This window comes from Gadus chalcogrammus, chromosome 4 (genome assembly GCF_026213295.1).
Source record: "Gadus chalcogrammus isolate NIFS_2021 chromosome 4, NIFS_Gcha_1.0, whole genome shotgun sequence".
NCBI classification, from domain to species: Eukaryota; Metazoa; Chordata; class Actinopteri; order Gadiformes; family Gadidae; genus Gadus; species Gadus chalcogrammus.
In genome coordinates this window covers 18,228,393-18,255,290 of record NC_079415.1, presented here as the reverse complement: position 1 = coordinate 18,255,290, position 26,898 = coordinate 18,228,393, and the positions used below count along the sequence as shown (strand labels likewise).

Genomic DNA, 26,898 nt, shown 5'->3' with positions numbered 1-26,898 from the left:
TTCCATTCTAGGAAACAGGGAAAGTATTATTAGCTATGTGTTTAAGCCATTTTCACCACCAGTAACACAGATAATACCGTGTCACTACACATTCCCATAATTATAAAGCTAAGTAACCATAGAGCCATATTCCCAAAGGTTAATTTCGGTTGGTGGCCCAAAAGTTGGTTCAGCGAGATAAGCAGTAGGTGGCGCAGCGCCAATCAAACCTCAAAACGTTGAAAAACAATGTAGAAAACACGATAGAAATATGACATTGATGTTGATTTATGCATTAATTTCAGGAAGGTTACGGTCTCCTCATCGCTCCACACAGATCTGATGTTTTCGTCTGCCGCCATTATTAACATTGAAAATGCACGTAAAAACATGTGGACGGAAACCCAGACAGCTCAGCTAGCGCGACACCAGAAAGTGACTGACGCTAACTAAGCTGGCTACAGGCTGATAAAATAATACAACACATCACAAATATAACATAAACTGACATTAGATCGTTGAACACAAATAGTCGTGTTAACTAGTAGCTACATGCACAACGTCATGCAGGCTAATAGGCGTCCTGGGAACGTAACGTACCTATGACTAGGTAATTGAGCTAAGCTAGCAGCTACAGGCTCACAAAATAATGTGTATTTTTTTACCCATTACAACATCCACAGATCGTTAAAAAAAGCAATCTACATGCACCAGTTCAAACATCACATTCTTGCTATTACTATGTAGGAAGACAGAGCCTACCTGCGAATTGATTTTCTGTCCTCTCAGCTCCCGAGTCCCGCTCTGTCCCATCATGAACTTCAAAACTCCCTCTCTCGTTACTAACTGTGGATGTTGCCAAGCTCTCACTCCAATCGAGACTGGCCAATAGAGACGGCAAGCAAGCAAAGCTTTTGGATTCGCAAGCAAAACTTTTGGATTTGCAAACAAAACTTTTGACTAAAAAAACACATCCAATACACGGATTGTCCGCTGGTGACGCCACTGAGGCTATAGTAGAATAACGATGCTCTTAGCATCCTACGAGTACCCCTGGAGTCCTCGTTAGCTACGAGCGTTTTCACAACGTTCGTTACCAACGATGGTTTCTGGAAATGATTTGGAAACTGTACGATGCTCGTACGACGCACTTCACGATCCACTTAGGCTAACGATGCTTTCGGGAAACGGGGCCCAGGTTAGAACAAGCCCCCGGGAACAGTGCATAGTACTTCCGCAATCCACCAGTGCTCAGCGGCCATCTGTTTAAGCGGGCTGTGGACAGGTCCCTCGATTCAAGGGACCCAGAAGTAGATATCTCCGTTCACTCCAATACAAGTGGGGAACAGGAATGTGTCTCTTCAAAAAATGTCTGGATATCAATCAAAGGCTTGTGGTGACCCACAATTGATGTGTGAGACATTCACCAAGGGACTGTACCTTTAAGGTAAACAGTTCCGGTTTACGGCAGTTCCGGTTTACTACCGTAGTGTTTCACGACAGTTCAGATTCTCTGCAGTTTCGATTTGAACTCATGTGCGAGTAACACTCGTTTGTTTGAAGTGGAGAGTAAAGCTGACTCGACCCATCTCCGTCTCTTGTCTCATCATTTACATAACTCCACAATTGGTGACCCCCGACGCGAGTCGGATACGGCTGTAAAATGTTTCACATCGACGGTGATAACAACGCGCCCGCCGCGGCGCCGGCCGCCGCTGGCGGTGCGGCTATTGACGCGGCTAACGTCGGCTGCCACCGTCAAGTTACCAGACTTCTGGCAGAACAACCCACGGTCGTGGTTCCAGCATATCGAAGCCCAGTTCCAGCTGAGAGGAATAACACAGGACGTGACTAAGTATTTCCACGTGGTAGCAGCCTTAGATGCCTCGACGATGGCCTGGTGTATGGCGCGGTTGGAGGCTCCTCCAGCTGTCGGCAAGTACGACGCGCTCAAGGCGTTCCTCGTGGACCTTTTTGAACTGTCGGAGCTGGAAAAGGCGGACCGCCTGCTTTCCCTGAACGGCCTGGGCGGCGGCAAGCCGTCCGAGTTGATGGAGAGGATGCTGGCTGTGCTGGGCTCGGCGGATCCCTCCTTCCTTTTCGCCCACATCTTCCTGCGGCAGCTTCCAGCACCCGTGGGCACCGCACTGACCAGGTCACCCCTCTTTGCCTCCAAGGACTACCGGGCGGTGGCTGTAGAGGCCGACAGGATTTTCCTCGCCAACAGGCAGCAGTTTGTTCATGCGCTGTTGCCCCCCCAGCACACGTCGGCCCCGTTTCCGCCGCAGGGTTACGACCCGGACACCGCAGCCGCTGTGACCGCCCGCCGACAGCATGACGACGGGTGTTGTTACTACCATGCTAGGTTCGGGGCCAAGGCCAAGCAGTGTCGCCAGCCTTGCAGTTTTGGGGCCCCGGGAAAAGCCCGGGCCAGCGCTCATTAACAGCTGTGAGCGCTGGTCGGGACTGCAGGCTGTTGTTCGTCACTGACACCTTGTCCGGCCGGCGGCTGCTGGTCGATTCTGGGGCTCAGCGCAGCATACTGCCGGCAACGCCTGTGGACACTATGGCTGGCGGCCATGGCCCCCCGATGGACGCCGCCAACGGCACACCCATTCGTACCTACGGCACGAGGTATGTGGATGTGTGTTTCGGCGGCCGGCGTTTTGGTTGGGATTTCGTCATGGCTGCCGTGTCTACTCCACTTCTGGGGGCGGATTTCCTCTGCGCATACAGGCTGCTGGTGGATGTTACCAACTGCCGCCTGATCGACGCCCTCTCCTTTGCTTCGTTCCCCTGCACGCTGGGGGGGGTGGGGGGGCTTTGTCTTGCGAACACGTTTGCCACCGGGGACCTGTATCAACGAGTTTCCTGACATCACCACGCCAACGTTTTCATCGGCTGTGGCTAAGCATGGTGTGGAGCACTACATCACCACGGTTGGCCCCCCGGTCTATGCACGGGCCCGCCGCCTCGACTCTGCCAAGCTCGCGATCGCCAGGGAGGAGTTCGCCACCATGGAGCGCCTCGGCATCGTACGCCGTTCCAAAAGTCTGTGGGCCTCCCCCCTGCACATGGTGACCAAGGCTGATGGCGGTTGGCGTCCGTGTGGTGATTTCCGTCGCTTGAATAACGCCACCACCCCCGACCAGTACCCGGTACCGCACATTCAGGATTTCACCGCCCACCTGGCTGGCGCCGCCGTCTTTTCAAAGGTGGACCTGGTACGCGGTTACCATCAGGTGCCCGTCCGCCCGCAGGATGTCCCCAAGACGGCGGTCATCACGCCCTTTGGACTTTTTGAATTCCTGAGGATGCCTTTCGGCCTCAAGGGTGCAGCGCAGACGTTCCAGCTCCTCATGGATTCTGTGCTGCGGGACATGCCGTTCCTGTTCGTCTATCTGGATGACATCCTCGTTGCCAGTGCGTCTGAAGCATCTACGGCAGCTGTTCGGTCGGCTCAGTGAGCATGGTCTCATTGTCAACCCGGCCAGGTGGGAGTTTGGCCGGTCATCCATCACCTTCCTCGGCCACCACGTCACTCCGCAGGGGGCGGTTCCCCTCCCGGCCAAGGTGGACGCCATCGCCAGTTTCCCACGTCTGCATACTGTGAAGTCCCTGCAGGAGTTCCTGGGCATGGTGAACTTCTATAACTGTTTCCTCCCCCATGCGGCCCAGCTCATGCGACCCTTGTACAGCGCCTTGCGGGGCAGGAAGCCTGCAGACGTGTTGGATTGGTCCACGGAAATGACGGCTGCCTTCGATGCTGCCAAAACCGCGTTGGCCAACGCTGCTCTCCTGGCGCACCCGTCTCCGACCGCCCCTGTTGCTCTTACTACGGACGCCTCTGATTACGCCGTGGGGGCTGTGTGTGAGCAGTGGGTGGGCGGAGCCTGGCAACCGCTGGCCTTTTTCAGCAGGAAGCTCCGCGACAACGAGAGGAAATACAGCGCTTTCGACAGGGAGCTCCTGGCTCTTTTCCTCACCACCCGTCATTTTCGCTTCCTGTTGGAGGGCCGTCGGTTCACGGCTTTTGTTGACCACAAGCCGCTGACGTTCGCCATGGCCAAGTCTTCGGAGCCATGGTCTGGTCGACAGCAGCGTCAGCTCTCCGCCATCTCGGAGTACACCACTGACGTTCAGCATGTGGCCGGCAAAGACAATTTTGTAGCCGACTGCCTCTCTCGGGTGGTTATTGGTTCCGTCCACTTAGGCCTCGACTACGCAGCTATGGCTGGGGATCAGGCTATTGACTCTGAGGTGCAGGCCTACAGGACAGCCCCCACGGCACTCCTCATGGAGGATGTGGTGTTTGGCACGGCCAACACTGCGCTCCTCTGCGACGTCTCTACTGGCCAACCGCGCCCCATGGTGCCTGCTGGCTGGAGGAGTAAGGTTTTCGACACGATCCACAGCCTTTCCCACCCAGGGGTGAAGGCCTCTGCCAAGCTCGTGGGGGCCAAGTTCGTCTGGCCGGGCCTGCGGAAGGACGTCAGGGCCTGGGCTGCTGTCTGTGTGGCGTGCTAGCGTGCGAAGGTGACTCGGCATACCAAAGCCCCCTTGGCACTCTTCAAAGTGCCGGAGAGGCGTTTCGACCACGTGAATGTGGACCTGGTGGGCCCGCTTTCACCCTCCCGTGGTTACACCTACCTCCTCACCATGGTGGACCGGACCACCAGGTGGACAGTGGTTCCCCTGTCCTCCACTACAGCAGCTGAGGTGGCCCGGGCATTCGTTATTGCTTGGGTGGCTCGTTTCGGCAAACCGTCAGACATTTCCTCAGACCGGGGGCCGCAGTTCACGTCGGAGCTTTGGACTGCGGTCACCGGGGTCCTGGGGGTGAAGGTCCACCGCACCACAGCCTATAACCCACAGAGCAACGGGCTTTGCGAGCGGTTTCATCGGGACATGAAGGCCGCGCTCAGGGCCAGCCTTACGGACGGCGATTGGGCTGACCGCCTCCTGTGGGTTATGCTGGGCCTTCGCTCCGCCCCCAAGGACGATCTTCAGGCCTCGTCGGCAGAGCTGGTTTACGGCCAGCCCCTGCGCGTCCCTGGGGAGTTTCTTCCGGACGCCACGGCCCCGTGGTCGGCTGCCTCCCATCGTGCTGCGTCCTGGGACATTGCGGACGCTTTCATTTCCGTTCCGACGTCTCGCCATGGCCTCCCCCGGTCCTACGTTCCCAGGGATTTACCGTCGGCCAAGTACGTCTTCATCCGCCACGATGGCCACCGTACCCCGCTGCGGCACCCCTACGATGGGCCCTTCCGCGTCTTGGAGGGTGGGCCTAAGAACTTTGTTGTGGATATGGGGGGCAGGCCTGAGCGGGTGGCTATAGACAGGCTCAAGCCTGCTCATGTGGATGTTGGCGAACCGCTCCAGCTGGCTCAGCCCCCGCGGCAGGGGCGCCCGCCTGCGGCAGCCTCGACCCCTGATCCTGCGGCGGCCTCGACACCTGCTCCTGCCTCTTGCCCTTCTCCTGTTAAGCGCAGCCGTTCTGGCCGTCTGGTCCGCCCCCCTAGGCGTTGATTTTTCTAGGGACTGTTTTGTACTAGTGTATTCTGTTTAACGCTAGTGGGCGTCCGATGTTCTCTGTGTGTTACCTGTTCGGTCTGGACCTGTTGGTTTGGGTGAATTCTGGGGGGGCCTGTGTCGTGACCCACAATTGATGTGTGAGACATTCACCAAGGGACTGTACCTTTAAGGTAAACAGTTCCGGTTTACGGCAGTTCCGGTTTACTACCGTAGTGTTTCACGACAGTTCCGATTCTCTGCAGTTTCGATTTGAACTCATGTGCGAGTAACACTCGTTTGTTTGAAGTGGAGAGTAAAGCTGACTCGACCCATCTCCGTCTCTTGTCTCATCATTTACATAACTCCACAGGCTCATAATTATCTTTATGCCATGTCCTAAAAAAATTTAAGCTTTTTCTTTTCAAAACGCCACCTCAAGCGTTTTATTAGCCGTTCTCTCTAATTATTTTTTGCTGGAGAAGGAGGGGTCTGCAGCTGAAAGGAGTCGTAGTGAAACAAATGTTGTTTCGACCTGGCATCCGAGAGGGCCTAGTTCAGTGCTCCGTTAACGTGTCAGATTTTTAGACGGTTCAGCTGCTGCTAAATAACTCTCACGGTCCTGCTTACGATCATTGTGATTCGCCATATATTGATCAATTTATTCAAAAGATCAAAAGACAAAGAACAGGTGCATTACAATGTCATTTTATATTGTTGTTAATAGTCGAATTAACATTTCAGTAGCGTTGGTATTTAATTTTTCATTTGCTTGTTTAGCTATTCATGACAGTTAACAATGTTGGTGCATTACAATTATTTATGTTTGTAGGCCACTCCAACTTCATTGCTGGTTGAAATGTAACCATTTATTTTTACATAAGTTATTGATCGCATTTTTCGTAAATAGTTAGTTGGAAGGAATCTGTTTCTTAAGCAGTGTGACACTTGGAGCTTGCATGACGGAGCACAAGTTGGCACAAAGCACTCAAATAAACATTGTTCAATTGTAGACTTCGAGCTTGCGTAACGGAGCACAAGGCATAGTTTAATAGTGCATTTCGTTTGAACAGCACATCCGATCAGTGAACTCTAATTTTTGTACATTTAAAAAAATATACAAAATCCTGTTCGAAGGCCCCTACAACCTTTGCGTATCTTTACTGAACTTGTATTCAGAAACTCATAATAAGGGTTATATTGCTGATATTGCAGACAATAATTCTGTATTTGCTAACCACCTGGCCCACTTCTGTGAGGAAAACAACTTTGTTTTGTCAAGCAAACTGCTGCTGCCCATTGACAGTTACACATACATAAGTGAGGCCTGGCACACTACATCTTGGCTTGACCATTGTATTAGTACAGCCGATGGGCATATGGCTTTAGGGAATATGAGCATAAAGTATGGGGTGGCAGTGACAGACCATATACCCCTTGCATTTACTGTAAATGTTGGTGATATTCCAGTCAGTAATGAAAGTGCTTTGAATAATGAGTTCACTGCAAAATTGGACTGGTCATCTCTCACTAAAGATAACTTGTTGGCTTATTATAACAACACAGATAAACTGTTAAGTCATATACATCTGCCTAAAGAAGCTATGTTGTGTAAGGATGCCAATTGTAAGAGGGTTGAGCATAAGAGAGACCTCTGTTCCATGTATGACAATGTGGTGTCGGCCCTGTATGATGGTGGTAAACCTTTTTATAAAACTGACACGCAGAACAAGAAAATTAACATTAGACCCGGCTGGAATGAGCATGTAGCGATGTATCATACTGAGGCTCGTGAAGCATATAAACTCTGGGACATGGCTGGAAAACCTAGGCAAGGCCCTGAGCTTGTGCATAAAAAGCTTGCAAATGCCAGATTCAAGTATGCTGTGCGTTTCATATCCAAAAATGAGCAAGTTATGAGGGCTGATTCTATGGCCAACAATTTTATGAGTAATAACACCACTGATTTTTGGAAAGAGGTGAGAGCTCTTAACAAATGTAAACCATCCCTCCCATGCAATGTTGAAGGCATTTCTGGTACAGAGAACATTGCAGCATTATGGAGACAGCACTACAGCTCCTTGTTTAACTGCATAAAGAGGTTTGGCAGTGTCAACCATACGTGGTTGACACTGATATGAGTGTTGAAACAATAAGTACTCATGCGGTTTTTGATGCCATGCATACACTGCCAAACAATAAAGCATGTGGTTTGGACTTTATTTCAGCTGAACATCTCAAAAATGCCAGTTTGAGGCTAGCTCCTCTCCTAGCTCTCAGCCTCACTGGTTTTATGATCCATGGCATAGTACCGGATTCAATGTTATCCATCTTGCTGGTCCCAGTGCTTAAGGACAAAGCTGGGAGAGTAAGTTGCATGGATAATTATAGGCCAATAGCGCTAGCAAGCATTATATCAAAAGTTGTGGAAAGAATCCTACTTGATAGAATAACTGGGTATCTTTCTTCTTGTGACAATCAGTTTGGTTTTAAACCAAAGCATGGGACAGACATGTGTATATATGCACTCGAGGAAATAGTGAACCTGTACAGGGCCAAAAATTAATCTGTCCTTATGTGCTTTATCGATGCCTCCAAAGCATTTGATAGAGTTAACCACAGGAAACTGTTCATGAAGCTAACACAAAGGGGTGTGCCTGGGTATATTGTAAGGGTTCTGATCTACTGGTATGCTCACCAGAAGATGCAGATTAAATGGGGAGGTAGTATATCAGCACCCTTTGGAGTTGGCAATGGCGTTAGGCAGGGAGGAATCTTGTCTCCAATTTTATTCAACTTGTATGTCAATGATTTGTCCATGCAATTGAGAGCCTGTAACACAGGGTGTATGACTGGTGAGATGTTGGTGAACCATCTTATGTATGCAGATGATCTGGTCATTATGAGCCCAAGTAGTGCTGGACTACAGCAACTCCTTAATATCTGCACTGAGTATGGATTAAAACATGACATGAAATATAATGCTAGCAAGAGTGCTGTTTTAATATGTAGAACCAAGCAGGATAAAAGGCTCAATTTCCCTGCGTTCCAACTGTCTGGCAATATTCTAGATGTATGTAGAAGGATAAAATACCTTGGACATTTTATAAATGATCAGTTGAATGATGATGACGATGTGTAGACAATGCTGTAAACTATATGCCCAGGCAAACACAATTGCACGCAAGTTCAGCTTTTGTTCAACAGAGGTGAAGGTAGCCCTGTTCAAAGCATATTGTACACCGCTTTACTGCGCTCAATTATGGTCAAACTACAAGAAATCTAGCATGCAGAGGCTGAGAGTTGCGTACAATGATGCTATGCGCATCCTTTTAAAAATACCCAGAGGGGGCAGTGCCAGCCAGATGTTTGTCACTGCAAGAGTGAGCACATTCCATGCACTTTTAAGAAATCTCATGTTTAAATTTATGAAACGTTTGGAGGAATCTCGGAATGGTATCATTGTGGTACTTGTAAATCCCACTCTGAGCTGTGCTCGCTATACCTCCAGCCTGAGGGTGCTCTGGCTGAAATGTTTGTATATTAACTGACTATTTATATTTTTGTATTGTATTTGTATTGTACTTGTATATTTATTGACTTGAGTCTGAAATAAAGTTTTCATATCATATCATATGCCCATCACTAACTGAGATAGCTTTATCTATTATTACTTTTATTTTCTTCCCTTCTTTTCTTAATGTTATGTGTATTTTGTTTTTAAGATAAAACAAGAGAAACCCAAAAATATCGTATGGTCTCGTATTTATATGTATGTTTCATGTATTTATGTTTTTTTCATGTTGTGACTGTCTGAATTTGTGATGTGAGTCTTGGTTCTATGTTCCCACTCTTGGCCAGCATCTTGACGTGATGAGTGAGCTTTAAACAAAAGACAGGCCTTTTATATATTTTTGTTTGTTATTGTTTGTCACAGTCTATCTTATTAATGATACAAAGCCTTAACTAAACCCCTTCTCTTCTGTTTGCAGAAACTGAAAACTTCGAGTATATTTTATCTTAAGTTAGAAAATCTTTTTTGTTTCCTCATCAGATTTCCTCTGAATGTTTACGTAAAAAAATTCCCTGTCTATGTCAGATCCCTGTCCATCATACTCCTGTTGTTGTCTTCCTGCACACCTGACTGCCTCCTCCATCGATTGCGGCCACAGCCCTCTCCGTGTACAATATTTCATGTTAAATACATTTCAGGATCAAGTTTGAGATTCAGTTCCAGTATTACTTGTTTTTTAAACCTGACGTGGGGCTGGCACCATCATATCTGTCTTATTTATTGCACCCACACATAATAGGTCCATGATACCATGTGGGGTCATTTCAGACTCCTTTGCCTCCTAACACCTTGTGAGTTCCCGGGTATACCAGCTGATGGGTCCGTGTATTGGGCATTTGATTCTTGTTTCAGAAACAGAAATATATTAAACGAGTGGTAATTATGATTTCTGTTTTAACATTCAAAATGGTATACATAGAAGGTGCTTTTCTTATAAAGTCAAAAAGGGGCAAACTAATCAAAAATAATAATTGTTAAACATATAGAGAATCATCGGGGGATTAGTAACCTGTACTTCCATGGTCGGTAAACAATGCGACTGCGATCGCTCAGACCTCTCGCTTATGATGCTACAATGCTAACAATGCTAAAAAACAAGAATATTTCTGCATGTATGTAAATTTGTTGTGTTTCAATTTGTCATGTCAATGTGTGTAATTTATGTTTTATGTTTTTACATGGAACGGCTTCTGGGTGGGTCGCAAGACAAATTTCAGCACTGCTGACGAATAAAGTTCATATCATTCATATCATATCATATCCAGTACGTCATGAAGTAGGGCGTGGCTATGGATCCATGATGCGGAAGCATATCTCTCCTTGATGTTGCCCTACGCCATTGAGCAGTTTACATAGGAACGAATGGGCGCCATTTTGGAATCCGTTGTCCATTTTATAATATGTCCATGGGTTAGAAGCTGGGCCGGCCTCTGCATGTATTAGCTAGGTTGTGTGTGTGCACTAGATAGTTGTCACTTTATTGTTGCTTTCTTTGATTTGGCTTCGCTTATAGTTCCCTATTCCCCTTGGAGCAATACTTGCTAAATAAATACACCTGAGTATTTATTTTGCTTTTGTGCCGTGCTTTATTGTTTTCCCAGTCAGTCCAACGGCAACATTTGTTATGGTTCCCCTACTCCCCCCTAGATGTAGCAAGCTTACATCCTGGAGCCGTTACAAACACCATATAGTCCCACAGTCACCATGTACATGTTTGTCAAGCTTGCAGCTTTTACCTAGCCTGGGTATACGCCCATGCTGCCTTGAGCGCGATTTCATTTCAAGAAGCTAGGCAGCCTGGATTCCATGGATCTGATTTTCGCCTGAGATAGGGAACCAATCACTGAACGGGGAGGGACGGCAAGACGGTGACGACGTCTATGCAACACACCGAAGCTTGTTGTTTACGTACCCAAAGTGGCAGCAGACGCGTTACCTTTCAATGCAGCCTTAGATAGTGTTCTAAGTAGTTTAGAACGCAAGTTTATTTTGAAAAAATAGTAACTTTCGGCGTTAAACTCTTTCCTTACAAAACAAAATCTGAGGAAGCTTGCTGAAGAATGCTGCTGCTAGAGTTCTAACATAGACCAAAAAAATGTGAACATATTACACCAATTCTGAAATCGTTACATTGGCTTCCTGTAGGTCAGATAATTGATTTAAAAATCATGTTGCTAACCTATAAATCCCCACATGGTTTAGGCCCAAAATATTTAACTGATATGCTTCCAATACATAAGCCTTCAATCTGTTAATTATCCCCAGAGTAAACACGAAACATGGGAAAGCAGGATTAAGTTACTATGCAACACATAGCTGGAATAAACTCCCAGAGGATTTAAGACTTGCCCCAACTCTGAGCCTCTCCTGGAACCGTCACCTTATCGTGGTGGAGAGGTTTGCGTGTCCCTGTGAACCTGAGGGCTGTGTTGTCTGGAGCCTTGTGCTCCTGGTAGGGTCTCTCATGGCAGAGTGGTCTCAGGTGAGGGGCCAGACTAAGAATGGTTCAAAAATCCTCAATGAATAACGTAAGAAGAGGAGATGTGACCCGGCCCGGAGGAAGCCCGGGGCCCCCGTCTGGAGCCAGGCCCAGACGGAGGGCTCGATGGCGAGCGCCTGGTGGCCGGGTTTGCCACGGAGCCCTGTCGGGCACAGCCCGAACAAACTACGTGGCACCCCCCCTCTCTTCATCCCATGGGCCCACCACCTGTGGGAAGACCCGTTGGGGTCGGGTGCGCAGCCACATGGGTGGCAGCGAAGGTCAGGGGTCTCGACGGACCAGACCCGGGCGGCAGAAGCTGGCTCTGGGGACGTGGAACGTCACCTCCCTGTGGGGAAAGGAACCGGAGCTTGTGAGGGAGGTGGAGCGCTATCAGTTAGATCTGGTGGGGCTTACCTCCACGCAGTCTCAGCTCTGGTACCGTACTCCTGGATAAGGGTTGGACTCTATTCTTCTCCGGAGTTGCCGAGGGCGTGAGGCGCCGGGCGGGTGTGGGGATACTCATAAATCCCCGGCTGAGCGCCGCGGTGTTGGAGTTTACCCCGGTAGACGAGAGGGTCGCCTCCCTGCGCCTAAGGGTTGTAGGGGGGAAAACTCTGACTGTTGTTCGTGCGTATGCACCAAACAGCAGCTCAGAGTACTCAGCCTCCTTGGAGACCCTGAATGGAGTCCTGTATGGGGCTCCAGTAGGGGACTCCGTAGTTCTGCTGGGTGACTTCAACGCCCACGTGGGCAACGATGGAGACACCTGGAGAGGCGTGGTGGGGAGGAACGGCCTCCCTGATCTAAACCCGAGCGGTTGTTTGTTATTGGACTTCTGTGCTAGTCATGGATTATCCATAACAAACACCATGTTCGAACATAAGGGTGCTCATAAGTGTACCTGGTACCAGAATACCCTAGGCCGAAGATCAATGATCGATTTTGTGATCGTGTCATCTCATCTGAGGCCGCATGTTTTGGACACTCGGGTAAAGAGAGGGGCGGAACTGTCAACCGACCACCATCTGGTTGTGAGTTGGATCAGGGAATGGCGGAAATTTCCGGATAGACCTGGTAAGCCCAAACGAGTAGTGCGGGTGAACTGGGAACGTCTGGAGGAGGCCCCCGTCCTAGGTATCTTCAACTCACACCTCCGGCTGAGTTTTTCTGGCATTCCTGTGGAGGTTGGGAGCATTGAGCCGGAGTGGGCGGTGTTCAAAGCCTCCATTGCTGAAGCTGCGGTGGCTAGCTGTGGCCTCAGGGTCTTAGGCTCCTCAAGGGGCGGTAACCCTCGGACAACGTGGTGGACACCGGTGGTCAGGGAAGCCGTCCGATTGAAGAAGGAGGCCTTCCGGGATATGATATCCTGGAGGACTCCTGACACGGTTGCAGGGTACCGACAGGCCCGAAGGGCTGCAGCTGCTGCCGTGTCGGAGGCTAAGCAGCGGGTGTGGGAGAAGTTCGGAGAGGCCATGGAGAAGGACTTTCGGTCGGCACCAAAGAGTTTCTGGAAGACTATCCGGCACCTCAGGAGGGGGAAACGGGGAACCATCCAAGCTGTGTACAGTAAGGATTGGACTCTGTTGACCTCAACTGAGGAGGTCGTCGGACGTTGGAAGGAACACTTTGAGGAACTCCTGAATCCGAATAACACGCCCTCTATGTTGGAGGCAGAGCTCGAGGTTGATGGTGTTTCGTCGTCAATTCCCCTGGTGGAGGTCACTGAGGTAGTCAAACATCTCCGCAGTGGCAAAGCCCCAGGGATTGATGAGATCCAGCCAGAAATACTAAAGGCTCTGGGTTTTGAGGGGCTGTCATGGTTGACACGCCTATTCAACATCGCGTGGGAGTCGGGTACAGTGCCAAAGGAGTGGCAAACCGGGGTGGTGGTTCCCCTGTTCAAAAAGGGGGACCAGAGAGTGTGTGCCAATTACCGGGGTATCACACTTCTCAGCCTCCCTGGTAAAGTCTACTCCAAGGTGCTGGAAAGGAGGGTTCGGCCGATCGTCGAACCTCAGATTGAAGAGGAACAATGCGGTTATCGCCCCGGACGTGGAACTACGGACCAGCTCTTCACTCTCGCAAGGATCCTGGAGGGGGCCTGGGAGTATGCCCATCCGGTCTACATGTGTTTTGTGGATCTGGAGAAGGCGTATGACCGGGTCCCCCGGGAGAAACTGTGGGAGGTGCTGCGGGAGTATGGGGTAAGGGGGTCTATCCTCAGGGCCATCCAATCCCTGTACTCCCAAAGCGAGAGCTGTGTTCGCGTCCTCGGCAGCCAGTCAGTTTCGTTCTCAGTGGGTGCTGGTCTCCGCCAGGGCTGCGCCTTGTCACCAATCCTGTTTGTGATATACATGGACAGGATATCGAGGCGTAGTCGTGGTGGGGAGGGGGTGCAGTTCGGTGGTCTGAGGATCTCGTCACTGCTTTTTGCAGATGATGTGGTCCTCATTGGATCATCGGCCTGTGACCTTCAGCACTCACTGGATCGGCTGGCGGCCGAGTGTGAAGCGGCTGGGATGAGGATCAGCACCGCTAAATCTGAGGCCATGACTCTTAGCAGGAAACCGATGGATTGCTTACTCCGGGTAGGAAATGAGTCCTTAGCCCAAGTGAAGGAGTTCAAGTACCTCGGGGTCTTGTTCGCGAGTGAGGGTACTATGGAGCGTGAGATTGGCCGGAGAATCGGAGCAGCGGGGGCGGTATTGCGTTCGCTTTACCGCACGGTTGTAACGAAAAGAGAGCTGAGCCGCAAGGCAAAGCTCTCGATCTACCGGTCGATCTTCGTTCCTATCCTCACCTATGGTCATGAGGGCTGGGTGATGACCAAAAGGACGAGATCACGGGTACAAGCGGCCGAGATGAGTTTTCTCAGAAGGATGGCTGGCGTCTCCCTTAGGGATAGGGTGAGAAGCTCAGCCATCCGTGAGGAACTCGGATTAGAGCCGCTGCTCCTTTACTTAGAAAGGAGTCAGCTGAGGTGGTTCGGGCATGGTAAGGATGCCCACTGGGCGCCTTCCTTGGGAGGTGTTTCAGGCACGTCCAGTGGGGAGGAGACCTCGGGGAAGACCCAGGACTAGGTGGAGAGATTATATCTCAACACTGGCCTGGGAACGCCTCGGGATCCCCCCGTCAGAGTTGGTCAATGTGGCCTGGGAAAGGGAAGTCTGGGGCCCCCTGCTTGAGCTGCTCCCCCCGCGACCCGACCCCGGATAAGCGGACGAAAATGAGATGAGATGAGACTCTGAGCACCTTTAAAACAAGACTGAAGACTTTTATGTTTGTTTTAGCTTTCTGCTAAATCTAAATCTTGCCTTGCCTTACCAAGAAGGATGTCTTTGCCCTGGTACCAACAGGCTTTGATTGGCTATGAGCTACGTACAGACTTATATGATGAATGACTACACTCGCTGGTGCTACACTTGCTTAGATAGGCAGTCGTGGGCTTTGATTACCTCCGGGACAGTTCGCAGTCCTAGTTTTATTTACACAGCGTTGACATCTGTTTATTTCCATGTTCTCAGGCCAACAGTTTTTCTTATGTGTGTGTGTGTAAGTGGGGTCCGAGCCAAATTAAAAGTCAAGAACACACTAATTATCCCATTGAGCCATTTATAAACCGGAACTGCAGCCTCATTCACATGGACAAAATATTGCACTGCAGAGAGTTCTTCAAGGAAAGGGTTCAAATCCGGGATAGCTCTTAACAGTTACTTTATTTGGTAAAGTATGCATGTAGCAGCCCTTGACACGAGTCTCTGACGGGTGCAACCTTTTATTCTTTTGTTCTTTTGTTGCTATGGCACCGTGAAACTAGAAAAAGTAACATAAAATGGTTGCACTTTTACACAAATAAAAGAATGACAGAAAACATATTTCAGGACAACAAAGAAAACTTAAACATGTGCATTATCTGCTTAACTTACATAAAGACACCAAAATTAAACATAATCACACTAAAGGCATACAATAAAACAACATACCTCGCTCCACTTGCCAAGGGTGCAAGACGACGGTAAATTGAGCGGGAAAAGTTGAATTCACCGGACATTCATGGGTCTGGCCGTTACCCACACAGCAAAAGGACTCCGCGGCGGATCCGCCGCGGAGGTATTGCGGCTTCCGGAACGGACCCGCGAAACGGACCCGTATCGGAGTTCACTTGCACTCAGGGACGGATCCGCTACGAAGGCGGATCGCGGATCCGCAGTGGCTCCGCGCCGCATCCGCTCCGGATCCGCGATTAAAACCTTACCTCCGTGGCGGGTCCGTTTGGGACCCGCTGGGGGTCCGTTGGGGGTCCGTTTGGGACCCGCAAATGTATACAGACATCCACCGCGGAACCGCAACGGACTCATAAAGATACTGGCTCATCTGGCCCGAGTCCGTTTTGGACCCGTTTATCTTATTTTCAAAATCCCTTCTGTTCTTGCTGTAGGATAAAATAGGATAAACTAAACTATAGGATAAAACTCAAAACTATCATTCCTAGCCTAGGCTACAGCAATATAGGCCTAGGCATAAGTTTAAATATGCATTGCCTTGTATGTTTTACCTAACAATATTGTCAATAGGCAAAACAATAACAGAAAAGGTTAAAGTCAAGACATCAATTTACTGCACTAAAGTAATCACTACTCAATAGAAAAATAGAAAATTGACATTTACATTTATGGAAAATTATAGGTTATAGCCTATTCTGTTTTTGTTAAGTAGTCTACGTTGGCTAGGCTACTTTACATTCATTTTGTGGACCTAATTTAGTGCTTTATAGGCATAGGTCGGTGCAGACATAAAATATTTTATCTATAAGGCTACAACATGAAATGCTGCGCTGCAGCTAAAATATCAGAAAATGAATAACTGGTGAACGACAAGAAGTTCAATCAAATGATTGTTGAATTGTTATTCGGGTGGAGGAGTGGATGGAGGAGGGACACATCTCCTCGCCGCCCGATCCGCCGCCAGGTTGAACCACCTGATGGCGTGTTTGGTGACCTCCGCGTCCGTGGCTGACCGTGTCACCACGTTTTTCCTCACAGCACCTGTAATCAAACAGACAGATTTTATGTAATAGGTTTTTTACTAACTTTAAGAAGAATGCACACATTTGGTGAACAACAGGGTGCATTAATGGCCACTGTTAGGCATGCAAACATGCAAAGTGCTTCGATAAACCGAGTATTTTGTTTTGGGCCTACTGTAGCAGCAAGGAGAAGACTACTGGAGCAAGCACCTTGAAACATTTCGAAAACGAAGCAATAAACGGCAAATAGAACCAGCTGAACAACCGCAGCCGGTATTATTTGATAATTTAAAACTGTATAAGACGAGCCCTAATGTAGAGGATGATCCTTAGCCCCCGCCCCCATGCGTCTTTTGGTAATTTGCCTAAAATCCAAAGTATTTCTAAACAGCACTCCTGCCGTTTTCCTTCTCTACCTAAACTGGTCGCGGAGGCACTGCACTTGACATGCTAGCTCTGTTGGCTAACCTTTAGCTAACACACAGCATTGAGACTAGTAATTACTGCCAGAGACCGGAGTGAGGGGAGGCGGGGCTATGTTGGCGCTGATGTGTGTCTGTTAACTCGCTGTCCGAGAGAAGAGAGCGAGAAAGCGCAGCTGGTATTTGTGTATCGATACGGCAGATAATTATTATTGAAATCTATCGCAACCACCAGGCAGCCAATACGTTTGCGTGCGTTTACTTCGATAACATGATGGGCCTGTAGCCCACACCTGGGGTGCGTTTCTCTTGACATGATAATCCACCACTCATAGGCGCTGGAACCTTTGAGGCCGCGGGGCCAATGGCCCTGTCTGCGACGTTCGAAACCCCCACGACGAAAGTTTGTCATGCCAGAAATTTGGGGGAATCGCATGACGTATCCATTGTTGACTTTGAGGGAATCCCGTGAACAGCTGGAGCTCACGGGCAGGAAGTGTTACTAACTAGTGTTGGGCAAAATAACCTGCTGAGCACATATAAATATAGCTAACTCCCACCCTAGCTTGAGGAGCACAACACATGGCAGTCACGTTACAATATAGTCAACTTTTAACACATAACACAAACATGACAATATATAGTCAGGTCAAGGCCGGAGCTGAAGGCCCCATCTCCCAGGCCGACAGATTGTGGACACTCAGACAATGCACCAGTATCATCTCCAGAACGGGAGAGCCACATTAATTTATCACACAGGAGACATTTTGAGAGCTCTTCCCCGTTAGGAGGAACCAAGAGATACCTCTGCCCACACCAGGGGCCTGAGAGCCACATTAAATTATCACACACGAGACATTTCAGGGGGGCACTCCCCGTTTTAATTTATGACACCGGAGACACAAGGAACTCTCCCCTGTTACGAAGCTCTCTCAGGGCCTGGGAGCCAAAACACACAGAACCACACACACCTAAAACGCACACACCTCACCAAGAGGAAGATACAGCATAAGAGTGTGTCACACAGAGACTCTTCACTTCTTCTGAAGCAGACCTTCCACGGAGGCGAAGCTCTGGACGAACCATCAGCGCTGATTAGGGACTTAGACATATTCGATTTCTCACGCTTTATGACTCTGTATAACCGTTGCCACTTTACTTAATAAATCCAAGGTCCTCGTGCCGACAGACTTTATTACCTCTCCGTCTCATTTTATCTGATCCAGTAACTAGACAGACCGTTTTTCCCTTCAATTTGGTGACCCCGACGTGATTTTTTCTGAATTGAACACGCAACTGGGAAACGAGAGACGGAGAGCGGCACGACCTCGGGACCCCGGAGCACCGGACCGATTCCTGCAGTCTCACCTCGCGTACGCCCAACAAAAGGTAGGCAGAACCTGTTGATAAAATCCAAACTCTGCATAGTTATATAGGAACCACATTAGGAGGTGAGACTGTGAGAGCGGTTCGCTACGGGATATCTCGTGGGGACGAATAGGACTGTATCCCAGCATTTCCCCATAAACCCGATTGACCCTGAACGCGTGACACATCGAATATCGGCTCGTTGCATGGTGAAAGAATACCCTCGAGACCATAGGGCCTATAAGAATCGGTCATAGTGATACAAGACTACCGATGGCCGAATAATGGATGCCTGGGCCAAGAATGGAACCCGGAGGGATGCCTGGGCCGCGGGTGGAACCCAGAGGGAATGAGAAGAAAAAACTAGGGCCTATAAGAATCGGTCATAGTGATACAAGACTACCGATGGCCTAGTAATAAATGCCTGGGCCAAGAATGGAACCTGGAGGGATGCCTGGGCCGCGGGTGGAACCCAGAGGGAATGAGAAGAAAGAGAAGGGCCTATAAGAATCGGTCATAGTGATACAAGACTACCGATGGCCAAGTAATGAATGTGTATTAAATAATTCTATGTGGTAAGAAGGTTAGAGTCCTTTATCAGGGTAAGATTCCCTTTGCAGAGGAAACAGTATGCCTGGGGCACGAGTGACACACAGAGAGACAGTGTGTGTGTGTGTGTGTAAGAGGCCCAGAGAGAGAGTGACGGAGTGGCTGTGTGTGTGTGTGTAAGAGGCCCAGAGAGAGAGTGACGGAGTGGCTGTGTGTGTGTGTGTGTGTGTGTAAGAGGCCCAGAGAGAGAGAAAGAAAGAGAACGAGCGTATTTGTGGGCCGGCTTAATATAGAAATAAATCAATCAATGATAACCCAGCTATGTGTGCAACGCTTGCTTGCTTTGTTATGCTCAACGCTATTTTACCGTGTCTGATGTTTGTGGGTGCGGGACACGGAATGAGAAGTCTGTTGATATGTTTCTGTGTGTGCGTCTGCGGGAGACAGAACGAGAGGTCTGTCGATATGTTTCTGTGTGTGCGTTTAGAGGAGACAGAGTGAGAAAGGCTGTGTGCGTCTCTGTGCGCGTGTACGCAAGAGGTGATGTTTCTGTGTGTGCGTTTGGAGGAGACAGAATGAGAAAGGTCTGTTTAGGTGTGTGTGTGAGAGGGAGCGAGAGAGATAGCAAGGAGAGATATCAAGGAGAGCTAAAGTCGGAGGACGATCGAGAGGGACCATTTTCCCTCTAGACAGTTGGAGGTAGCGATAGAGTGCGTGTTTTTCTAACAATGAACGGTTGTTTCAGGACCACGAGAAGGGACTCTGTATGGTTTTCAGGCCCAGAGTGTAATCCCCTTTCCCATATGTGTAGTCCTCCCATTTGAGGTCCCCGTCCACCATATTTGAAGTCCTCTACTCCACCTCATGTTGTAGTTCCCCTCCCTAGAATTGTATGGAAGTTAGAACCTGTGAGGGCGTTTTGGTTCGGCCTGACGAGGCCTGTACCAATTTCGGTGGTCAGCTTCTAGTTTTGTGTATATAGAAATTTGGAAAGGGGGAGCAGTATTAAGTTATATATAATAAAGTGAAAAGTGAATTGTGAATGAAGGGACAGAAGGATCTTTTTGTGTGTGAGAGATAGTTATTAGGTCTTGTTCCATGATGGGGAGTTGAGGATGTTGCATTCCAGGCTTATCTGTTAACGGTCCTAGCTGCTGCTTGACCCTAAGGGGAGTGAGGAAGGGTGAGAGAGAGAGAACACATTTCCCCCCCCATTTGTCGAGCTACACCATTCAGGCAGTACAGAGAGACACACTAACACACAGTACAGAGAAAGGAAATAGAGTGTGTTCAACTGAAAGCGTGTGGTGGCCATACGCCATAAAATACCACATATCCAAGGAATGCAGGTAGAGCTCTGTTGAGTTTTCAGGCTTTGATAAATTTGTAGTTCCCTGTCTGCCATGTTTGAAGTTCCTTGTAGTCTCTGTCCATAGGTTTCACCTGAACAACCCCTCTGCTGGCCGAGAAAAGGAACTACCACTGGTTTCTCCCACACCCAGCCCCCGGAGCACGCGCGCTCTCAAGGCGTTATGGCCGCACCCAATGTGGGAGGGAGACACGCAGAGAGAGAGAGAAGCCACATTCCACCCTTATCTGTTGTCTTGCACCAAACAGCACCCCGTACTGAGGAGGGAGAGAGAGCGTGTTCTCCTGAAGGAGGGAGAGAGTCACAGGGAGACACACAGTGGATATTCACATTATGGCTAATTTGTTTTAGTTTTAGTTTTGTTTTTTGTCTTCCTAGGACAACAGTTATCATTCATGATGATGAACATCGAAGTTCATGAGGAGGTTAGAAGGACAATAACGTTGATACTTTAATAGGACAACAGTGATGCTAATCTAATGCAATTGGACTAAAGAAGGTGTTGCTATCAACTAAGTGATTAATATTATTTTCACACAGGAAAGAATAATTGAATAGATATGGATATGATAAAGATGAGAATAATAATAAAAAAAAATAAAACGTAATATTGATCAACTGTACAAGTAGGACAACACCTATTAAAATATGGGGTATATCTCTTTGGTCAAGGATGACAGGTGGATTAGCGCTACATCTGCTGGGAAGGGATCCTACATGCTATGTTGTCAATTTGGATTCGGAAGTAGTGGGTTTAACTTTCAAATGCCACTACTGCTGCTGCAAACACTTTAATAATTTTAACTCTGATAAATGACTTTTTGTTTTATAGTTTCCCTGAGGTGTATTCATTACGCACACACACTTGGCTGCATAGGGCAGTTGGGGCTGAAGACTCTGTCTCCATCCCTCCACTTTGCGATCTATACCACCATATGGGTGGGGATTGATTGTATCTTCCAGGTATGGCATCCTGCAGCGAGTCAGTATGGAAGGCTGGTTAGCCAACGACGGGTAAGATCCCACCTTGACACCCGGGACGACCTAAGGCAGGCACAGTCACGATTACTTGGCAGAGTCGCTGTGGGCACTGGCTTACTTGATCATGAAGTCACGAGCTGCAACAATCATAGGAAGTGCCGGGTGGGATGTAAGGTGGAGGAGGAACAGGGGTCAGATATGTCAGCTCTGGCAGCAGAGGTGGTCTTGGAACGGGGCATGTCGCGTTTTATTTTATTTTATTTTATTTTACCTTTGTGGTATAGAAGCCCACTAACGCATGTACGTTTTTCGGTTTAGTGCATGACTTTGGAACAGCGTGGTTTCAGGCGGCTGATGGTAAACCCACCCATATTGGGCTTTGGTTTTGGACATACTGGTTTCGATTTCCCTTCCCAAAAGATTGGCTTTAATTTGCTGATGGTTAAGGTTAGACGTTGGTTGCACCAACGGCGTTCTTAGATTTGCTTATCATTTAATGTGCATGGTTTTGACCATTGCGCAAGGGGGGAGGTATTGAGAATTTAAAAAAAAAAAATAATAATAATAATAATAATAATAATTAGAAAACAAGGTTTTTCTTCACCATACTTGCAAACAATGATTGACATCCAGCTAAATGAGTGTGAAACACAGTGTTCAACAGATGGGTAGAAGCAGTCCCATCAAAAGACCAAAGTGCGACTACAGTAATCAAGTTTCTGACTGGAGAAGTCAAGGCAAGGTTTGGACTTCCGTCAGAAATAAGCTCAGACAAAACGTTTATTCAGAGAACACTCAAACAAGTGATTCAACATTTGCATGTCAAATAAAGACTAGATTACGCCCCAATCCTCAACCACAAGGTATGGTGGAAAGAGTGAATGGGACGCTCAAGACAAAAATTAACAACATTTGTGCAGGCACTAAATTGAATTGATGCACTACCACTGACACTAATGAGTTATCACATGAAAACTAACAGAACGACGCATCTAACCCCGCATGAAATGCTTAAGGGTCGACCCATGCCTTCACTTAACATTCAAGGGTCCCAAAAGGGACTTCCATTAGAATAATTAGAAATAGGATTAAGGAAAATATGTTTGAACATCTAACTGTTGTACATAAGTTTGTAATTCCAGCAAGAGGAACACAAAGTTCCAGGGCCAGAGGAGGAGCCAGATGCAGACACGCCCGGAGCCGACCAACTACCCAAGGATGATGCAATTAGATTTCGGCAGGGTTTGAATCAGTCCTGTTTTGGTGGTCCACTATTAAAAAAAATGTTGTTTGGATAAATAGTATATACTATAATCAGCAACGTTTTGTCAATTTTTCCACGGATAAGGTCAAGGGACTATATAGATATAGATATGCTATTGGCAGAGCAAGGAGGGGTGTGTTGGATGATAAAGACGACATGTTGTACTTTTATCCCCAATAACACAGCACCGGATGGGTCGGTGGCCAGGGTGCTGGCAGGGTTACAGTCCCTCAGATTAGATTTGGCAGAGAGAATTCCGGCATTAATGACCCCTTCACAGGATGGATGGAGAGCCCAATGAGCGATGGGCGCTACAGGTGCAGCAGGTGCCATCCAAGCTTACCTGGGGATCGAGAGTTTGGACGAGGGACCACCAGAGGGGCCCGACCTGATCTGGCTGGAGAACATAGAATAGACCCCCTGCACCATTGTCCAAGAGCCCCCACGCAATGCAGCGCACCAATACATGAAGATCATCCGGCCCCGGCGTCCTGTTTCCACCACCGTATGCTGAAACCCCACCACCACGCCCCTCCCCCCCGCCTGTGACGTGCTAGTAACCTCTCCAGGTGGTCTGCCCCATTCCCGTCCCCGCCAACGGCACCACCCCCCCTCCCACCTGATGCACCCACGTCGCCCGGACCAGGGATCTGCGTTCCGGTACCAGGGGCTGCGGCCCGTTCCCTTAAGGCTTGAGGGCGCCCCTGGCTGTATTCGCTTCTGTACGCTTCACTGTTTTTAGCCGCTCCCATATCTATGCCCGCGTCTACGCAACCGACGCCGGGAACGCAAATGTTGTTGTTTATATCGCTGTCCCACTAGATGGAGCTCGGGGATACACACGGGCGAGATTCCAGGGGCCTTGATTGCCCGTTTATCAGATGAGGTCCTGAGCGCAGTTGAATAAAAGGGTCTAATGCTCAGGTGGCGCCTTGCGTCCACCTGCCCGTGATGACGCTCAGGACTATTCCGTGGTTTCTTAGTTGTTCCCGTGCCCCGGGCCTACCCTGAATACCCCATGCGTGTGATTGCTTATTGTTACACGACCAGCTAACTCCTCCTCACATCCTTAGTGTGTGGTCATCTGGGGATGGGTTGAGGGGGATTGCCATTCGTTATCTACCTCATATCTTTCTGTTATTATTACTATAATATAGGGACACGTTTCATGGTTGCATTTCTTTCCTGTGATTGTTATTGTGTAGTGTCTGTGTGATTGGTGCATTTTTGTTATATTGTTATTGTTTACTGTTAGTTTTGTGGTTGCATTTCGTTATTATTATTATGGTTTGGTGTTGGTTTTGTTGTGTGGCCAGCTTTGTTGTTGGTTGTTGTTTTTTGGTATAGTTTGATATTTGTTTTAGTATTGTTGTATGCTTGTATTTTTTTTTTTTTTTTTATTTTCTATTTTTTTTTTTTTTTTTTTTTTTCTCTTTTTTGTGTGTTACCTGCTGCCACTTTACTTGGTATTGTCTGTTCGCGATGTAAGGCCGGGGTGGATGCCACCCCCTAGGTGGGGTGTGTATGGCATACCCATGTCTGAAGCATGGGTGGCGTTTCTCCCACGTGGTTCCCCATACACCCGGTCCAGCGACTTATTTTAGTCCCATGCTCATGGTTGTTTGTTTTTATGATAATTTTGCCTTCTTTCTGTTATTTCTAAAAGTGTTATGATGGTAGTCCCGCGCTGAAGTCCTATCCCTCGTACCCCTAATGAGTAAAAGTCGTCTTGCGACGACTTGAGGGGGATATGTTGGGCAAAATAACCTGCTGAGCACATATAAATATAGCTAACTCCCACCCTAGCTTGAGGAGCACAACACATGGCAGTCACGTTACAATATAGTCAACTTTTAACACATAACACAAACATGATAATATATAGTCAGGTCAAGGCCGGAGCTGAAGGCCCCATCTCCCAGGCCGACAGATTGTGGACACTCAGACAATGCACCAGTATCATCTCCAGAACGGGAGAGCCACATTAATTTATCACACAGGAGACATTTTGAGAGCTCTTCCCCGTTAGGAGGAACCAAGAGATACCTCTGCCCACACCAGGGGCCTGAGAGCCACATTAAATTATCACACACGAGACATTTCAGGGGGGCACTCCCCGTTTTAATTTATGACACCGGAGACACAAGGAACTCTCCCCTGTTACGAAGCTCTCTCAGGGCCTGGGAGCCAAAACACACAGAACCACACACACCTAAAACGCACACACCTCACCAAGAGGAAGATACAGCATAAGAGTGTGTCACACAGAGACTCTTCACTTCTTCTGAAGCAGACCTTCCACGGAGGCGAAGCTCTGGACGAACCATCAGCGCTGATTAGGGACTTAGACATATTCGATTTCTCACGCTTTATGACTCTGTATAACCGTTGCCACTTTACTTAATAAATCCAAGGTCCTCGTGCCGACAGACTTTATTACCTCTCCGTCTCATTTTATCTGATCCAGTAACTAGACAGACCGTTTTTCCCTTCACTAGTAAAGAAACTAGTAGCCTAAAGTAAAGACTAGTAGAGATGCGCGGTTGGCATTCATACCCACGGACACCGTGGATAATCCACGGGTTGGGTGGATTGCGTGAAAGAAAGTAAAGCGGGAAATGAAATCGCGCGCAAGGCAGCATGGGTATACCCAGGCTAGTATTGGCATATCCACTTTCTAGAATCGCACCCATGGTCAACGCCGAAGGAAACTGAAGGAATCAAAAAGAGGACATCTCACAGCAGAGTGCATGTCAGAAAGGTAGGATTTTTGTTATTATCATTCATTATTGCACTCTCTGATAGTAAACAGGAACATTTTCACTAGCATATTGTCCCTACTAAATAAGTGACCGTGTCAGGTTTTCACTGACGCGCTAGCTATTGCATTGTGTTAAACATAACATCAGGCATAGGCCTACCTGACTGAAAATGTGCTTAGGCAAAGTAGCCATCAGCTGCACAGGGTGTCATGGTCATACTATGTTTGATTTCGAGTAAAAAAAAAGAGACATCAAACGAAAAAAAAAAAAAGGTCTATGGTATAGTGGCCTAGTCAAAAAAAGGCTACACGGTCATATTGGTATGACGGTTGCTAAGGTTTTTGGTAGTGGCTATTCGTACGGCGACCGTAAGAATAGCAATTAGGCTATTCGTACGGCGCGCCGTAGAAATACTGCATTAGTCTATTTTCACTGCAGGTTAGGGTTAGGGTTATTACTAAAATTACGGTCGGCCGGGTTAGGGTTAGCGCCGAGAAGGCTGATAGGTCAAGTGCGGTCACGTGACAAGCTCGGTCGCCGTACGAATAGCCACTGCCAAGATTTTTAAGGCTGCCCCAACAAACTATTGACTTTGAACGTATTTAATATTACTATGAATTATATACTTACTGAAAAGCAAGGTCTTTGTTGCCATCCTGCTAAAAGGCTTTTTGTTGTGGACACCCTTCCAATTGATCTGATGGGAGACCTCATCAGTGAACAGCCTGCCCAGGATGTTCCAGGTCACCCGCTTCACATCCTGGCCTCCAATGTTGGCCAAAGAAGAAATCTAAAAGGCAAAGACATCTTTTTTTAAATAGACAGGTAGGTAAACAATCCTAAGCTTAGGTTGCATTTAAAATGTTTTTGTTCCTGTTGAAAGCGTCCAGAAATGTAGAAAAACTGAAAAAAATGAAATATCTAAACATGTACTTGGCTCACACCCTCATGGACCTGTGCCACCTTTACACACAATGCCAAATCAGGGAGATTGTCACTCACTGACTGTCCACTCGGAATAGGCGGTTCAGGAAAGGCCTGTTCAGGGCTGCTAAAATAGAATATTTGCAATAATCATGGGCAATCAATAAACCTAAACCTAATTAAGTAAGAAAACTCACCACTCTCTGTCGAGCTGGGCCATTTGACGGTTCTTTTAAAAACTGTTCAAATGCCTCCACTGCCTCCAATTGTTCCAGGGGAAACTGGATGCTGTCCGGCATCTCCACATCTGGCCCCGGGGTGCTGTTCATCCTACTGGTGAGTAGGTTCACCTTAGCCGTTAGCTGGTCGTTCTGGTTCTTTATCGTTTCCAGCAGGCTGAGTATTTGGAACTCTGCCGCTGTTGACAGACATGAAATATAGCTAAAATGTAGTGTATCAAATATATCACGTTTCAGTGTTTATCCTCATTACTCATATTACTGAAATTAGCTATTGACACTAGTAAATGACAAAAGTTATTGACAAAAATTGAGGAAAATATGTGATGGTGAATCTTTTCCAAAATCTGTGGCACAGAATGACCCTCCAGTATTTGTCGGTTATTGCTCACCAGAGCAGGGAATGGTATCGGCCATTCTTCCACCTCGCCATGTTGGTCTGTAGGCC

General features: G+C 48.1%; 1 long non-coding RNA gene across 1 annotated transcript; it reads right to left on the bottom strand.

Moving 5' to 3' along the window:
* Positions 1-16,487: 16,487 nt before the first annotated feature.
* LOC130381574 (uncharacterized) lies at positions 16,488-26,493 on the bottom strand. Its single transcript, XR_008895437.1, has 3 exons — positions 26,409-26,493; positions 25,918-26,077; positions 16,488-16,591 (listed from the first exon to the last, which is right to left on the bottom strand). It is a non-coding gene; the product is annotated as an uncharacterized LOC130381574 (long non-coding RNA).
* Positions 26,494-26,898: the final 405 nt, after the last annotated feature.